This window comes from Mesoplodon bidens (assembly GCF_964165515.1).
Source record: "Mesoplodon bidens genome assembly, chromosome: 7".
Taxonomy (NCBI): domain Eukaryota; kingdom Metazoa; phylum Chordata; class Mammalia; order Artiodactyla; family Ziphiidae; genus Mesoplodon; species Mesoplodon bidens.
Genome location: NC_138164.1, coordinates 104,752,716 through 104,771,444, shown reverse-complemented (window position 1 = coordinate 104,771,444; position 18,729 = coordinate 104,752,716). Strand labels below are relative to the sequence as shown.

Sequence of the window (18,729 nt, the reverse complement as noted above, 5' to 3'; positions counted from 1 at the left end):
CTCTGAACGTGACTTGCAATAAGATGGAGAAAGGACTCTGCTCACTTCACAGTCTCATGTCAACTGGGCACTTCTCAGAATTACAAAACTGACATTCCAGAAATGGCATTGTCTTAGGTGCTTAGCAGTTGCTGTGCTTCCCTGGGGATCTGCTTTATGATAGGCTCAGCTTCTCCACTTAAGAGCACTCAAAGGGCTGACTGAAGGAGTCTGTTTTACAAGGAAGGCCTAGGTCTCACTGTGTCCAACACAAACCTGATGAATTAAGGGAGTCTCTGGCAAATCCCCTCCTCTTAGGAAAGAGTGATCATTCTATCTCATTGGAGTTTCAGAGAAAAAAAGGGAAAATAAATATATGAAAGGTTTTTTTTGGTTGTTTTTTTTTTTTTTAAAGAAATACTCCTGGTTAAAAGGCGGCTGAGCTAGCAATCTCTATAGGTCACTAGGACACCTTAAACATTCTAGTTACCCGTCAGGATTTAAAGTTTTTACTGTGACTTTAAAAGGAAAAAAAAAAAAAAAATCACCTCCACCATCTTGACCCTAAATTCAGAAACCAGATGGAACATTCTTCTTGCTCTCTTTTCCCCTCCCGAGTATTCTGGGAACCCCCCAAACCATAAGATACTAAAATGTCTAAATGCTAGACTGGCTTTGAAGCAAAGGAAGGGTGTGGCTCTCAGCTCCTGAGGGGGCCCAGGACTGAAAGGGTATGGAAAGAAACAAAACCTGCTTCTCTCTGGAGCGTGTGTGACACACACACAGGACTGGTCTAACAAGTCCTTCTGATCTCTCAGGCCAGGCCACCTCCTTCTCCTCCCCCACCACCCACGTGCCTCTCCAAGGCCTTCCACTGGGACAGATAACACTGAATTTTCTCTCAATCCTGAGCGTCTGAGAAACATCAAGTTACTTACCTGTATCCCTGTTGCAACCCTGCCAAAGGCACCTCACACAGCCTTATAAGGAGAAAGCAGAGCTTTAGGGAGAGGCCAATAAGGAAACAAAGATAAGAAGGAGGGGCAAAAAACAGAGGGAGGTGTCAGACTGGAGGAAGGGGAGAGGCCAAATGCCTTTCTCCATTCTACAAAAGGAGGGGAAAAGAGAGGAGGTCAGGCATACAATGGGAAATTAGAAAAAGTCTAGTCAAAGTGGAACAGTACTGTTTAACTCTCGTGTCATAAAAGAGGAATCCTAAAATTAACTAGGACACCTTACACTCTTCCCTACCCTAGGCTAGAGGAAAAAAATTCATGGAAAAAAAGCTTGACCTTAAGGTTTACTAGAGGCCACCCAACTGTTTGAGCTCACAGTCCTCTTAAAGTGGCAGCTTCTCACCAAACCTCCTAACTTTCTATCTCTGGCATTCCCACCATCTCTCTGCCCATCATTTGAAGATGACTTGGAAAAGGTGAAAGCATGTAACTGAATCATATTTACAGTCCAGCTTCCTAAGAAAGCCCTGAGCCCTGAAAAGAGCAACAAGACACCCCTTCCATTAGGTTTAGAGTATGCCTCCCTTTTGAGACAAGCAAGAGAGAGAAGGTGTGAGTCTATGAAGAAATCATAGGAAATATGAAGGTCCTGTTTCAGCTCAGGGCAGATAGCTGACGGAAATGTTTCTTCTTCCTATCTAAAAGAAGAAAATCTGACCTTACAGGGGGAGAAAAGTTGTGAGTCATTAATTACTGACCTCCCTCTATAAATTATCACAGATACTCTTCCCAACAACCTCTGAGGTAATGTTGGCCCCTTTTACAGATGAGTAAACTGTGCATCAGAAGTACTGGCTTCCCTGGTGGCGCAGTGGTTACGAATCCGCCTGCCAATGCAGGGGACACAGGCTCAAGCCCTGGTCCGGGAAGATCCCACATGACGCGGAGCAACTAAGCCCATGCGCCACAACTACTGAGCCCGCATGCCACAACTAATGAAGCCCCTGTGCCTAGAGCCAGTGCTCTGCAACAAGAGAAGCCACTGCAATGAGAAGCCCGCATGCCACAACTAGAGAAAGCCTGTGTGCAGCAACAAAGACCCAATGCAGCCAAAAATAAATTAATTAAATTTAATTAATAAAAAAAACGTATTCACTATCCTGCTCAAGGTCATCATATAACTAGTAAGTGGTAGAAACGCATCTCTTCTACTCCAAGTCCATGTTCCTTCTCCTTGATAGAGTGAAATGAGTATGAACTTTCTGTGCTTCCTGTGGTTAAAAGTCATTCTAACTCAAATAGAGAAGGTGACCAAAAGTAAACTTTGGGGGGAGGAGGGGAGGGGAGTGAGAAAGGATGAGGTGGAAGCACCTAGACCTTTGGGTATTGCCTTCATTTTAAAGAGCAAGACCTCACTCAATTGTGGAGAAGAATAGCCAGAATTGAGAAATACCTTAGATTTCCCATTTTAAAAGGGAAAAGAACTCAGGAGAAAAGGTGAGAGGAGCAAAAGTAATAGTATTACTTGGTACACAATCACCTGCTTTTCCACTGAAAGGCCCGCTATAGAAATCTGACTACTTGCCACATTCTCTAATCACAGCTCAAGAAAGAAATCTAATCACAAATATCCCTACTCTCATTTTTAACGTGACATCTCACTAAACCAAAAGCAAAGATCAGATCAGAGGTGGGGTGGGAAACACAAGGAACTAGAAGCAGGAAAGACTGTGCTAGCCAGCATCAGAACAGAGGGGAGGGATTGTTCTAGTGGTATGTTAGCAATCTGCCTCTAGGGCAGCTGTCCTCCTGGGTAATCAAAGGCCGGCTTGTGTGTGTGCTCAGGGACTAGCCAGCCTGGCAAGAAGCTGAGGACTCAGCCACCCAATCCACAAAGTGAGAAGAGATGCCTGTTTCACAGCTGGAATGGAGGGCAGGGAAAACACAAAACAAGAGGCAAAGGCGGGTGGGAGGGGGTGGGGGGGGCGGGGACAGAGAGTGCTACAGGTGCTATTTCAGTCTAGACAGAGGGGAAAAAAAAATCCTAGGAAACTACCAACCATTCCCTAGTTAAGCGCAAACAGAGAATTGCCAGTACCTCTCAATACTAAAATAAAAAATGGGTAGGTTTCTCCAGCTCTGTACGTAGTAAGATGTCAACTGGAAGAACGAGACCTAAAATGTAGGGCCCCGGCATTGCCTGTTTCTCTCTATCCCTTTCAGACTCAACAAGGTATCTGCAATAGCCACAGTGAATAAACATAATATAAATAAACATCTATCTCCTTCTAAAAATTCCTTTCTTAATTAAATCCTAGAGATCTATAAATAATAGTAGCACACATAAAAGTCAGTGAGATCCCCAATACTAAGAGATCGAAGCCATTTATATAACTCAAGTGCTAAAACGCAAAAGGCCACAGTCAGAATTCACACTCCCTAATCCCTCGGAGTAGCTAGATGCTCTGAGACCCATTAGACACACAAAGGCTGCTCTCTTCTCAGTAGAGCCCTGTAGCAGGGCTGCTCTCCAGGGACAAAGAGATTTCACAGGAGAACCACAAAGACATCGCCCCTCTCCATTCCCCCACTCCCAGCTTTCTCGCTTCCTGTCACAGTAGCACCAGACCACAGTCTCCCAGAAACAAACAAATACAAAGTGCTGGATTCTGGGCTTCAAGCCAACTGCATTCCAGGGCATCCTGTCTACCAATCACCAGCCAGAGCTCCCACTTTGCCCTGCTCAATTCCTTATCATGTTCAGGGAAAACAACCCTCCTCCCTGCCCCAAGCCAACACTACATAGGACAAAGCTCAGGCCTTTAAGAATCAGCAGAAAGATACTGTGTGAAGACCTAAGGGTTCAGAGGGGCTGAGGGGATTTTCAAGATTCCTATTTAGCTAGTTTCTTCACTTTGGAGGCTGCGGATCTTAAAACTGGTATTATACGCAGCTCAGCTACGTGTGATACATCTCATAGACAGCTTCATCATGGCAATCTGATAACCAACCTGAATTCAGTCAATGGAATATTCCCACCTGGAAAAACTACTTTAGGACACATCCTCTGTCAACTTCTCTATCACCCATTTCTGCTGTTTTCAAAGTCTTTCAAACTCTTTTCCCCACAAGCATAAAGCTGATTTTTTAAGAGGCCCCAAATAGAACAAACAAAGGCAGCAGACTCCACCCTACAAAGAGGCAGAATAGGTATCAGCAGATGCTAGGAGCAAAGTTCTCTACTTCCCTAGGGAATGAAAGGAGGCCCACTAGGAATTGCACAGTAGTTCTTGCAGCAAAAAAAGTCAACACAACAGCTTTTCCTGCTCACTACTCCCCCTGGAGTGGATCAGGGGCTGTAGATTTGGAACCTCTTCAGAAAAGAAAGCCTCCCTTCCTAGTAAGGGTCCACAGCTGACACCAAGAATGGGATAAATGATACATTTTTCTGTTATCTTAAACAAGTCCACTGGACGTTAGCGCTAAACTTTAGAAGCAAAGATGCAGATAGAAGTCAAGCTCTATTTAGCCAAAGATTCTTGAAATCCAAAACAACACCCTTTGCCCCCAGGGCTCAATTCTTGCATAAAGCATAGTATAAGGCTCAGCACAGAGTTCTCAAACCAGAGGGACATTCCAGGCGACTAACTAGTAATACACTATCATTTCTCATCTTTTCTCCTCCCTTTCTCCTACACTCCTTTCCCCTTCTTCTTGGATCGCTAGAAGTACTCTGTGCTGAAGCCTGATTCGGATAGTACATGCTGATGCAAAAGGAGATAAGTCTAAAACAGCACAACTAGAAGGAATTAGTCCATATCTGGCTATGATATAACCAGATGGAAGGAAATGGGGCAGGTACATACACAATAGTCAGCCATTCTAGAACTGGATAGAAAAAAGAATATTTAGCAACACTACATTTTAGAACAGAACTTAACAGCAGGTCCTAGCCACTGCAAACTCTATCACTGAAGTACACACACAAAAAAGTTAGAGATCTCTGACCTAGCACTAAATCGGACTAACTCCCTTTTTCACTCAAGAATAATTTTAAAAATTAGTTACAATTGTTGGTATTCTTATCCAATTCTCCCTTATTCATAGCCCAGGCCAAATAAATCAGTCAATTAAGTACTACTGTGTGAGATGATTATATAAAAAGCAGATAAAAATAGTAGAGTAGAAGAGTTTTCTGAGATTCTTTAAAAAAAAAAAAAAAAAGAGGGCTTCCCTGGTGGCGCAGTGGTTGAGAGTCGGCCTGCTGATGCAGGGGACATGGGTTCGTGCCCTGGTCCGGGAAGATCCCACATGCCGCAGAGCGGCTGGGCCCGTGAGCCGTGGCCGCTGAGCCTGCGCTCCACAACAGAAGAGGCCACAACAGTGAGAGGCCCGCGTATCGCAAAAAAAAAAAAAAAAAAAAAAAAGAGGGTTATAAAAGACACACTCCAGACAGAACTGGACACACCTGTAGCAATGCTGCTTCTGCTACTCCAAAAGGATGCTCTGCAGGTTTTCTGCCTCAAATTGAGTAGGTGAGACAGACTGCATGCTGACTCAGAAATATAGAAACCCATGATGGGAAGGAGGGAAGGAGACCAGTATAGCCAACTGATCGCAATTCAGCACAACTTCATCAAAAGCCCTGGTCTACTTGTATCTCTGGCTGTTTGCAGACATTTAGAAAACCCAACCAAAGGAATAACAAATGAGTAAGGAGAAAGTCAATGGAAGGGCCCAAGACTTAAGCTGAATACTCAATGGTTAGAAAAGTATGAATCTGTTTTGCTATATAACTTCCCACATACCCCTTTCTCTCCAAGTCAGGCCCAAAGCTGAAAGAACTGGAGGGAGGGGAGGCAGAGAAAAGAATGTGATTGGGAAAAGGTTTTGCTACATTCCAACTAGCCAACATCCCACAGAGCATTAAGAATGCCCAAGAATCCAACCCCACTACTGAGAGTTGCTAGGACTCTGCTAACACACATCCAATTCCTCTACCACCCTCCCCCTAAACACCCTGAAAAGCAGCATAATTGAGATAGCTTGATGAAGGCACCAGCTGTTTCCACCACTCTCCCTCCCCCCAACCCCAGAGACCACAGTTCAAACTCACATCAAACACGTAATACAATTGGCCAGTAGGAAGGAGAAGCCAGAACTAAAATAGCAGGAAGAGTGCCAACTGGCCCCACTTGGAAGGAATGCTTTCTTGGCTCAATTTAAAATAAGAAACTTTTGTCATCCACTCCCCTCTGCCCAATTATGTTCTCCTTCCCACAACCTACCCCTCAGTGTCAAATGGATTTCAGTTTCTTCCCTACAACTCCTTGATGTATTTTCAAATGTCAGGGAATACAGGGGAGGTATAAGGTTGAATGTAAAATGTCTGGGAGATTGGAAGCCTTCCTGGACTGCAACAGCCAAACCTAGCACAGGGCTATCACATAAGGGCAAGGAGACAGGAGCCCACACAGCACCCATCACCATGTTTCAAGCAAGGAAAGAAGGGAGCAAATGCTTGTGCTACTGAACATGGATGATAACCCTATTTCCCATGGAATGGACAGCCAGCTGAAGTATTAATGTGATCAGCCCCTCCCCCACCCATATTCTAAGTTGACCAGCATTAGCCAAGGAGGAAGGGAAGGAAGCCAGCACTTCCTTTTCAGACAGGAAGTAACATTGGCCCTTCCTGTCGAGTTTTAAACAAATTGTCCAGCTGAGTTTCAATGTTAACATCCTCTCCTGAATTTGTTCCACAATTTCAAAATGGAGAGGGGAAATGGAGATATGGTCTAAAAGTTTCCCTTCCCCCTCAGAGGCAAGTCCTCAATTCCATACTAAGTGCTGGCAGAATCCCCAAATCAGGCGGTGACATCTGTAATTCCAAAACAATACGGGATACAGAGGTAGAAAACTTCAAATTAGCCACCTTCTTACCGTGTCTACTACCATGAACTATTCTTCTCTACTCCTTATACTAAGTAAATAACCACCCATCTGAGAAATCATATAGATATGTAGCTTAACTCAAATGTTCAGATTTTGTGGTCCTCAAGCCTAAGTGATCAGAATCACCTGGGAAGCTTTTTAAAAAATACAGTCTCCCAAATCTACCTCCCCATCCCTCATACCTCAAATTCTGGAGAGAATGCCTCAGAATACATGTTTGCAAAAAGCCCTCAAAGTGATTCTGAGAGTCAGCTATTGGGAACCACCGCACTGGCCTATCCCTGACAACCTTCTGACCACCACATTCCTCTCCCAAAAAGGGCATTAGTTATAAAATACATTATTTGGACCTGCTTTACTATTCAGCAGACAGCTCATTATTCAGTCTGGATTTGAAAGCATGGATTTAAATATATAAATGGCCACAATGACACAATCCTAAATGCTATATTCTAGACTCAGAATCTAAAAGGAAGAACTGTCTCACTTTAGAATCCTGAGTTGCTACAGTGGTGGACATCCCTATTTACACTGAAGACTGGACAACCCAACTATTTTGTTTTTTTAATTTAACATACAGAGCTGGAATTTTTATTTAATAATATGAAAATCCAACCAAATCTTATTAAATATTTTTATAAAAATGAAACTATACACAATTCTAGGATTCAATGTTCATCTAGTAGCCAATATAAGAAATAATTTCATACTACATGCATGTTGTGTCACATATGTACATATTTAAGAGTAATACGAGTTATTAATAATCTAAAATGTGCCACCATGTAACCTGCAACTGTTGTGAAGACAATGTGAGCAGCAATTTGTAAACCCAGTTGTTTTTTAAATGACTCAGTTTAACTTTCCTCCAAGGAACAAAGAGCTGTGCCACATTTTCAAAGACTGTTCCACATTCCATCCCCAAAGAAGTCCGAAGTCCTAAATCTAGCATTCAAGACCCCAGATAATTTTAGCCCAGTTGACAATAGAAGTAACCAGAAACTCTGGATTCATGTGTTACCTCTGACACTTATCCAAGTCACTAACTTCTGGTTTGAGTAAGGGCAAGTGAGTAGCAAGATGTTTTTAAAAGAGGCATAAAGAGAAATATTTCCACAAAGAAGCATGTCACTGAAGACTTAGGAAAGAAGAATGGCATTGAAAAGACATACTCGCAAGACAACTACAAACATCTATAAATGCTGAAGTAATACACATCAAGCAGTTATTTAAAACAACTTCAAAATTGGGGGGAACCTGATTGCCTAGAGTATTTCCTGCAAGATGATATACAGTTACCTGACCAAAGGAGAAGCGGATAGAAGGGGGGGAAATGTTTCCTGATTGAGGTCATGGCCCAAGGATGATATTAAGTAACAGAATGACAACTAGATAGTTCTAATCAAAGAGAAGAATAGAGGGTAACCAGGTCAAGTTCTAGGGCTAAACTCCAAACAGAGAGAGACAGAGAAATTCTTTCACTGAAGGACAGGCTAGCTAAAGCAGAAATCTTGAGAGGGAAAGGAAGAATGGGTGATTCAAGACACAGCTACTCTGGTAATCAAATATCCTTTTACTTTCCATTATGGGGTTGACACAGAACATCAATCACTAAACAGGTGGTGCTTCTTCTTCAATCCCACCAAACCCAACCAGGCCAAACGGTTCAGCAATATGCTTTAACAACCATTCCTGCTTAAACACACATATAGGAAGGGAAAAGGGACATACAGTTAGTTATCAGGATTGATCATGTCCCCTGATGTGCAAGACAGAAATATGGATACGGTGGCCTATAAAATGGTACCTGAAGCCATTTAATCCCCATGATTAGGGCTGCGGGGAAGCAGGGGCTTTGGGGTCTAATGAGCAAAACGAAAAGCAGCAGATAAGCGGGGTAGGCATAATATGTGGTCATAAACCAAATCAACAAATGTCAAAAGGAAACTCAATGTACTCAGAAAGGAGGCTGTCACTTCTACTACTCGTAGAAACTTGAATCTGTAGGTGAGAAGGTGGAGAAATAGATTTCTCTAGGGAAGAAAATTTTGATCTCACGTCCTAAACACATACAGGCTTATTCTAAGTAGCTGCCTTACTTTTATCATTCTCCAAGACAAGGGTCATCAACCTATGCAAATTCTGCTACTTTGCAAATTACGTGCTGACTATGCTCACATGCAACTTCTGCAATGGGACAAAGATGGAGGCTGGGCCAGGTGTTCCCTCAACTCCTTACAAAGCCTACACAGAAAAGTCGTTAACAGGGCTTCCCTGGTGGCGCAGTGGTTGAGAGTCTGCCTCCCGATGCAGGGGACACGGGTTCGTGCCGCGGTCCGGGAAGATCCCACATGCCGCAGAGCGGCTGGGCCCGTGAGCCATGGCCGCTGAGCCTGCGCGTCCGGAGCCTGTGCTCCACAACGGGAGAGGCCACAACAGTGAGGCCCGGGTACCGCAAAAAAAAAAAAAAAAAAAATCGTTAACAGCTGTTGTCTCTGGGGTCTGAAGTGAGGAGACTTTTCTTGGTACCATATAGCGCAGGAGGTGGTCCTACACTGTGCCCCCCCTGATCTCCAACACACACCCATCTGACCTCTCTGAACACGTACACTGCCCCCATCTCTCTTGCTTGCTGGTAACAACCAGCCTCAGGGCCTTTGCACTTTGTACCCATATCTATGTGACTTCACTCTAATTTCTTAAGTCTCTTTCAAACATACCTTGTAAGTGAGGCCCTCCCTGACCACTCTGTATTAAACAACCTCACTCCCACCCTTGCGCTTCTTATTCACCACCCTACATATTCTGCTTTATTTTTTTCTCAATAGTGTTATCACACTCTGACTTACTATATATTTACTTGCTTACTTAATATCTATCTCTTCCAACTAGACTGTAAGCTCTGTGAGGTCTATTTGGTGTACAGCAGGCTCTCAAATTTCTTTTGAATGAACGAATGAAGATGTTTTACTTTTTTAATGAAAACAAAAAGTTAAATTTTAGAAAAATATATCAGTATTATTTCATTTTTCTTTCTACACATTTTTTCTAATTGTGACCTTAGGCCCATCAATTGGGGTCTCCAGTAGCCTTACCTGCAGATTTGGCTGATGTTCAGCGGGGTAGACATTCAAATGGCCAATTCTGCCCTGGTTTACAAAGTAGTCAACAGAGAAGAGAACAACAGAGAGGTTACAGAACTTCCCCCATTCCAACAAAGAAACAATGGAAAGAAATCAGATTGGCACCCATTTCTCCTTTAAAATAGACCACTCTGTTTTTAAAAGTGTACTGAATATACACCAGCTACTTTATTTCTATGAGATTTACTTCACTTGCAATGAAATGGCAACTGTAGGAGCCTTGATAAAAGTACTGAGAAGTTGACTTAGTTTCTATAACAATGTCTCATAACCTCAACCACCAGCATACATTTTGGTTTTTCAAATATAAGCTCCCTAAAACAAAAATCTTTTCACTCCACAAAGAGACCTCTCAATATGAGACCACATTTCAATATAAAACATGGGAAGCACACACAAAATTGACAATTTACTTTGGGAAAAGTAAGTATCTTTTGCTCTACTGTCAACTGAACCAAAATGAGTAATTAATTAGTAAATGTGGATGAGATTTGAAAATCGAAAAAATAAAACCTAATCTTAATTACTAGAAGAAATCAATCTTCTTGAATCATAACAATTAATCCTAATCTAGACCTAATTGAAATAAACCAAAAGCAGTATCCTAATACTTGAACCTTCACCACATGAGTACAAGTTATTCTATTTTAAGAACTAGAAATTTCTTCCAGGACTTCCCTGGTGGCACAGTGGTTAAGAATCTGCCTGCCAATGCAGGAGACACGGGTTCGAGCCCTGGTCCGGGAAGATCCCAAATGCTGCGGAGCAACTAAGCCCATGCACCACAACTACTGAGCCTGCGCTCTAGAGCCCATGAGCCACAACTACTGAGCCCATATGCCACAACTACTGAAGCCCGCACACCTAGAGCCCGTGCTCTGCAACAAGAGAAGCCACAGCAATAAGAAGCCCGTGCACCGCAACGAAGAGTAGCCCCCACTCGCCACAACTAGAGAAAGCCTGCGCTCAGCAACAAAGACCCAATGCAGCCAAAAATAAATGAATGAATAAATAAATCTAAAAAAAAAGAAATTTCTTCCATATTACGTGTCAGTGAGGCAAAGTGATGCCCATGAAGACCACCAATCTAAGGGGAAAAAAGACAGGGGAGGCAAAAAGACAAAGGGAGACACCAAATAAAAAGGGGAAAGCAAATGAAAAGAAGAAAATGTAGGAGAATCAGTAGAGGGAAATGGGGGTTTAAAAAAAATATGGAGAGCTGGGTGAAGGAGTTATGATAGGAAGCTACGGAGTGCCAATAGAAATTAAGTTTAAATACTATTCAGAACACTAGTTTCACGGGTTATTTAGTATGAGGGAAGGAAAAAAAGAAGGAAAATCTTAGGCTGGAAGAAACCAAAAGTTTCCAGGCAAGGCTGCATCTAACACATATGTATTTCCCACAGGCCACAGTTTAGCTTTTCCACATAGAAGAGCAGACCTTTTTCTTAGAGGCACACCTCTCATAGGAAGCACTGATGAACTCAAAATTTCTACAAGTCTCAGTTTAAATAAAGGTTGAAAATAGAAAATGATGTTTCCTGAACATAAAAAAGGGAGGTTTATTTCAAGAAAGACATAGTAAAAAAAAAAAAAAAAAAAAAAAAAAAAAAAAAAAAACTGCCGTCATTGCTATGTAACTGTTTCCTGTACATTCAACACTAACGTTATCCTACAAAATCCTGGTTGGACAAGTGAGACGGCAAGGAAAAGAATCTGGTTCAAAGTCAAGAATAATAAACCCAAAGAGAGCTTTTTCAACCCATTCTCTGCCAAAATTAAAGGAAGTTTATCCTTGGGTGCTAGAGTTCTGTCTCTTGTAGATGCAAAAAGGTGGGAGAAACTTACACTGCTGTTTTTTCCCCTAAAGTATCCAAGTCTCCTAAGAAATTACTGCAAGAGCTTCAAGCTTTGCCACCAGCTTCTCTTCCCTCATTCACACCTTATTTTACTTTATTAAGGGTTATCCATTCCCCTAGCACCCATATTTTGGACAACCCTGCCCATGTAACTCCCCAAACCTGCCTATTGCTAAAGGCACTTTTTTCCCCATTAAAGAAAAAAAGTTAGCCTATCCATCCAGGATGCCCATTTATTCTGTAATATAAGCATCTATATCCACCATAGAGTCTCGGGTTTTAAGACACCTTATAGGGAACTTAGTCCAACAGACAAATGATGTTTGAGTTCACTTAAAGTATCCATTCTAATAGCAAACACAAGGTGCTCCCACGAGCTGGGCAACATCTTATGAATTTTGCACGTATTAAGTCACTTTATCATCACAACAATCCTATGAGATGGTTAATATTATTGTCCTTATTTTACAAACAAGGAGATCAAGGCACAGAGCAATTAAACAATTTTCCCAAGGTTACTTGGCTAGTTAAGTGGTAGAAGATTTGAACCCAGGCAGTCTGGCTCCGGCATCCATGCTCTTAACCATGCAAAGCTGCCTTGCCTCTCTACATTTATGGAACACTGAGATTGGAAATTCCCTGTTTAGTCAGCATATTGATCAAAAAATACAGAATAATTAAGCATTTGTGGCAAAATTTTAACAATTGGTGTCAAGGTGAATGAAAGGTATATAGGAGTTATTGTGCTACTCTTCCAACTTTTCTGTAAGCTTGAAATGTTTTCAAAATAAAAAGTTAAAGTCTCTTTTATCATCACACAATGGCACAAGTTTTGTGAAAGTGATGCCCAAATTATCTGTTAGCCATCAAAGAAGGCTTTAAGAAAACTCTGGATCCTTATAATGTTCCCACTACATGCCTGATTTAAATTGCCCACACCGGGACTTCGCTGGTGGTGCAGTGGTTAAGAGTCGGCCTGCCAATGAAGAGGACACGGGTTCGAGCCCTCTTCCGGGAAGATTCCACATGCCACGGAGCAACTAAGCCCATGCGCCACAACTACCGAGCCTGTGCTCTAGAGCCCACGAACAACAACTACTGAGCCCACGTGCCACAACTACTGAAGCCCGCGCGCCTAGAGCCCATGCTCCGTAACAAGAGAAGCCACCGCAATGAGAAGCCCACGCACTGCAATAAAGCGTAGACCCCGCTCGCCTCAACTAGAGAAAGCCTGCGTACAGCAACGAAGACCCAACGCAGCCAAAAATAAATAAATAAAATTTAAAAAAATAAAATAAGTTGCCCACACCACTCCAGATAGGCTTAAGGACTCACTGGAGAGGAAATGGCCTTAAAAATGGGGAACACTGTCCCTGAACCAGAATAGTAAATGTGGGCCCCGTTCTCAATATTTAATATTTAATAATCAGTAACATGCAATTCCAAGTAGACTTAGTGGGAAAAAACTACTTCTAAAAATACATTATACAATAGAACTAAATACAAATCAATCCATACCCTTATATCCCACTTGTTAGTTCTAACCAGAACAGTTTTTCTTCCCCGCCTTCACAATCTCCCTGCCAGGCTATATCAAAGCCCTCTATTGCAAACCTTGGAGGCAGCTGCATTTAGGCAGAGCAATCCCTATTTCAGCTTCTCAAAGCATTTAACCCCTTTTGCAAGGGAAGAGAACATGAAATCACATACTGATAACCTATGGCTTGTTCCTTTAGGCAAATTTCTTGTTACTATTATTCCAAATTTCCCATGAAAATTAATTTGGGTTCTTAAACTCATGAACTTCCCACTTTGTGAACAAAATCTCCTGAAGTTTCACAGTGAAAGCAGTGAAAAAAGTACAATGATATCCAAACATACTTTCTTTGAAGCACTAATGTTCAAAACTATGTTCACAAGCTTTTTGTTTTTATTACCAAGTATAAAAACCATTCACTTCCAACATGGCTGAAAGCAATATTTCCCTGCTGCTGCCCTAATATGTTCTGGGTAACGAGTTCCTCTCCCCAAGAAAATGGCTGCATTTAAGGTTTCAGTGGTTAAAGTTAACAGCTGCCTATAGTATGAAATGAACTGACTAGGACCCTTACTTTTTTCTTTTTTTAAAAATTTATTTATTTATTTATTTTTGGCTGCGTTAGGTCTTCGTTGCTGCACGCAGGCTTTCTCTAGTTGCGGCGAGCAGGGGCTACTCTGTTGGGGTGCTTGGGCTTCTAACTGCAGTGGCTTCTCTTGTTGTGGAGCACAGGCTCTAGGCACACGGGTTTCAGTAGTTGTGACACACAGGCTCAGTAGTTGTGATTTGCGGGCTCTAGAGCACAGGCTCAGTAGTTGTGGCGCACGGGCTTAGTTGCTCTGCGGCATGTGGGATCTTCCTGGACGAGGGCTCGAACCCGTGTTACCTGCACTGGCAGGCGGATTCTTAACCACTGTGCCACCAGGGAAGTCCCGGACCCTTACTTTTTACACTGTTATTTGTACCGTCTTCCCAGAAAGAAAACAGGATTAAAGAGAAATTAAAATTTTAATCTTCCAATTATTTCCAGAAACTTTATTTAAAAATGGAAGGTGGGGCTTCCCTGGTGGCGCAGTGGTTGAGAGTCCGCTTGCCATTGCAGGGGACACGGGTTCGTGCCCCGGTCTGGGAAGATCCCACATGCCGCGGAGCGGCTGGGCCCGTGAGCCATGGCCGCTGAGCCTGCACGTCCGGAGCCTGTGCTCCGCAATGCGAGAGGCCACAACAGTGAGAGGCCCGCGTACCGCAAAAAAAAAGGGAAGGTGGGAGATGTGTAAAAGGTTGAAACTACAGACTAAAGTTTCAAAATTACATTGCAATTTTATTAATCTTTGTTGAATTGCTTCCTATTTCAACTTCCTTTCAGCCTTCCCCACAAAAGTCCCTCACTGATTCCCATAGTGCCTATTTAACCAAAGCTTACTGAGCACCTCAATATATCCACTAAGATAGGTGCTAAGAGGATACAGAGGTAAAACAGTACCTACACTCAAGGAGGTCAGTGCAGAAGGAAAGACAAAAATAAATAGATAATTTAATAGAGACAGATGTAGAGAACAAATGTATGGACACCAAAGGAGGAAAGTGGGGGGAGGGGGGTGGGATGAACTGGGAGATTGAGATTGACAATATATACGCTAATATGTATAAAAAAGATAACTAATAAGAACCTGCTGTATAAAAAATAAATTCAAAAAACAAATAGGCAATTTTAATACAGTGTGATAAACATTGTTTGAACTACCTGCTACAAACCTCTCCCTGCAAGTTGGCAATATCATTCCAAACCACATGACAGAAAATTCTCTGGAAGAAGAAATTTCACTGACAATCAAATGAAGTTTGAGACATTTCCAGTAAGTTTAAGAAATTAGAGGAGGGCAATGGTGTGCATATGGAAAGACTCCTGTTCCAAAGATTGAAATAATATCCATTCTAACATATCTAGCGCCCCACCTCCCCACAGGCTTTATGGAAAATGGGTTTTTTTACGTGCATTACTCTAACACGGAGGGGGCTGGAAATCTAAATGAGCATTGACCTTCAGCAAGATGAAACAATCCTGCCTCTAGCAAGGGCTCATTTTAGTTCTGGCTCTTGTTTCTATTCTCTGTGGAGAATGGCAGTATTTTAGTGGTTAAGTCCACTAACTTTGTAGTTAGTCAGACCAGGGTTTAATCCTGGCCTTGGCCACTTACAAGCACTGAAATTTTCAGCAAACCTCAGCTTCTCTGAGGCTCAAATTCCTTAAAAAACAAAAAATAAACCAAAAAACAAACAAACAAAAAGTTGTTGTAGGAAATTAAGTAAATACAATAGTTTATGCAAAATGCTTAGCACTCAGTAAAAAAACAAGGAGCGGGGTGGGGGAGGGAGGGTGGGCAGTTATTAACAGGGGACCACCAGGTACCAAAATAGAAAGCAATAAATTATTACAGAGCTAATCATTTTGCTATTCCAATTGAATAGTGATCTATGCTTAATTTATTTGCATCCATCCTCTCTCACTCATCCCTAGAGAGCAACTACCTCATAAACCCAAGGCTGAATTGCAATTACTTGGAGCTTTTTGTTTTATTTTTAAGATTTCCAATAGTCCCCATTTTTATCCTAGCTGAAAGAACATGTTCTAACCCCTCTAACTCTCCATAACTGGAACCCTAAGAAAGGCACTAGGACTCTAGGCACCCAAAGGAGGCCCCCACCTGGAACATACCATACCTTAGTCATACAACAAAGAAACCAACAGCACATAGGACTCAGACAAGGAAAGAAAAATCTGCACAACTCTTACTTACTTGTCTTTTTTTTACCCCAAAACCAAAATGGGGAGCAAAACAAAAAATAAAAGATTTACTTATTCACACCCCGTATTCTATTTCCGGGAAGAACTAGTAGAGGTGAGGTAAAAGACAAATCTTCCATCTTATCATCCAAAAGGCTCTAATAGTCCACACCAGTCAAAACAATGCCTCAGTTCGTGAAATAGTCCTGGACGCTAGTTAACTAGGATGTTCACTGCAGCTACACAAAGCCCAGCATTTAAAGCTGGACCCAAACCACCACCACTCAGTCATCCAGAACCTATTTTCAAACTGCCTTTGTACTCCTTCTTCAGATTCCCTCATCCCTCCCCCTAAAGGCTGAGTGGGAAACTGACACTCTGGTAGCAACATGACCAATCCTCCAAAGATCCACCAAGAAACCCCTAGGCTGGGGTCAAGGCAGAAAGAGCATTTGAAAATTTGGAAATGAAATAAGAACTACAGCCCAACAAACTGTACACATTGCCCTTTTTCTTTCTTTTTAACTGCACTTGCTATAATTAGGAGATCCAGACATTAAAATCTTACTGTAGCCCTTGCATAAATTACATTAAAAGAAGGAACAAAGTTCCATTTCCTCTGAAGCCACAATCTCACAAGAATGAAATCAGCTTTCAAGAAATACTCATGTCTGGAAAAGAAATTCAAGGAAGTGTTCTAGTCTAAAAAGAATTAAGGGGTGGGGGGTACAAAATCAGAGGATTATTATAGATACATACAGTTTAAAGTTAATGAGCAGCTTACATATTAAGGCCCATCTTGTTACAATTAGGGCAGTATCTATTGCAGTTCTAAAATTCAAATGATTCGCATTTTCAAAGGGAGAAGGAAGAGAACATGCAGTTTTCAGCCACTGATGAGTTGGTTATATGGTTATCTAGCATCAGTATTTTTACAAGAATGTGTTTGCAAAACAAAAACAAATCTTAAAATTAAATACATGAAAGCAGTCATGGGCCTTCAGATCTTAAAGACTTCTGATTTCACGGCAAATTAACCAAATAAAAAACTCACCTCCAAAAAACAACTTTCAGTTTGGTTTAAAAATAAGAATTTCCCTTGTGCTTTCTCAAATGCATCCTAAACACTAAAGTTCGTGTAAGTGTTTTACTCTTAGCCTAACCTTATTTTAATCCAAGGCCCTTTCAGAGAGCACAAAGCTGAAAATATTTTCACATGTGCCACTTTACTCAGGTGAACTAAAAAGCATGATTAGAACTGCCTTATTCCTTTTAAGCACATAAACCAAACGTTATCCTATATGCAGACTGAACATACAATACCTCCACAAATCTTTGCTAGCAAAGGTAGTTTTAGAAGTAAGGGGATGGCAATTCAGTTACCAAGGATCCATTTATTTTCTTTTATAAGGCAAAGCGGGGAAGCTAAGTCTAGAAGGAGAATGAGCCTCCTACCCACCACACCTGGAAAAGTAAAAGAAGGATCCACCCAGGAACAGCAGGGCTGAAACCGATCTGGGCCGTTCAAACTCTCTATGGGAAAAAATATCACCATTTAAGCTGCAAAGCTCCCTGCAACTTTCCACTTCCACAAATCTAATGATAAAAGGGAGGAAAAAAAAGTTTTGAAACATATGAAGAACCATCTGTGTAACTAGCTTCCGACCCGGACAAATTCCTTTCCCAACCCACACGCAACATGCCAAAAAAACCAACTTTTGGTTTGGGCTCTGAAAACAGAAGTTTGTTAGCCTAACCTAGAAAAAAATACATAAAATCAAAGAACACACCAAAATGTAAATTTATGGAATTGCTCTCACCCCCCTGAATCTATTCATCTCCCTATATTAGAGAGACCAGAAGTTTGTTTCTGGGTGTTGAATATTTTACTTTGCTTTAAATATGATAAAATACCAAAATTCCCCGAAATAAGTAGAAAGAAAATTAACTGCTTAAAAGTTACCCGTCAGCATAACAGACCCTCTCGTTTTTAAATTCCCTTGGTTACCGTAAGACAAAAATTCAACTTGGCTTATCCTCCTTTACCCGTCTATACACATATTTTTTAAAAAGGCACACACCTCAAATGTGGACTTCTAAAAACCAGTCCTTTAAGAAAGAAAACCAAGGCTTCGTCAATGTTCTGAGAAAGACAAATCCAGCAAGGTTGTTGATTTTTCGCCACCTCTTCCTCCTTTCAGGATCTTTCCTGCTCTTCTTTCTCTCTCTCCCTCTTTTTTTTCTCTCAGATCCAACACCTAAAATGGAAGTTGCACCCAGCCAAAGGCTAGGGAGCCTGGGTGGTGACAAACTGATCTGGCAGCCCTACCCCCTCGCTTTCCTAAGTGATGTCAGCCCCTGAGAACTTCCAATAGGAGCCGGGCATAAATCAGGGAGCTGATTTTATCCAATAGGAAACTTTATTATAGGAAATTAAAAAAGGTGGGGGAGAGCAAGAGGAGGAGAAAAAGAGACAGGGGGAAGTTTTATATATATATTTATATTTAAAGTGGAG

The 18,729-nt window shown here is 41.7% G+C and overlaps 1 protein-coding gene across 7 annotated transcripts in view; it reads right to left on the bottom strand.

Moving 5' to 3' along the window:
• CTNND1 (catenin delta 1) overlaps window positions 1–18,514 on the bottom strand; it is a 47,972-nt gene extending 29,458 nt beyond the window's left edge. For 5 of the 7 annotated variants that reach the window (XM_081238656.1, XM_081238660.1, XM_081238661.1 and 2 more), the window contains exon 1: window positions 18,296–18,514. The gene's annotated coding sequence lies outside the window, so the exon portion shown is untranslated. Of the gene's footprint in view, window positions 1–9,985; window positions 10,040–15,470; window positions 15,540–18,295 lie in introns of all 7 variants that reach the window. The other 2 variants (XM_081238658.1, XM_081238657.1) reach the window with 2 other exon arrangements.
• Window positions 18,515–18,729: the final 215 nt, after the last annotated feature.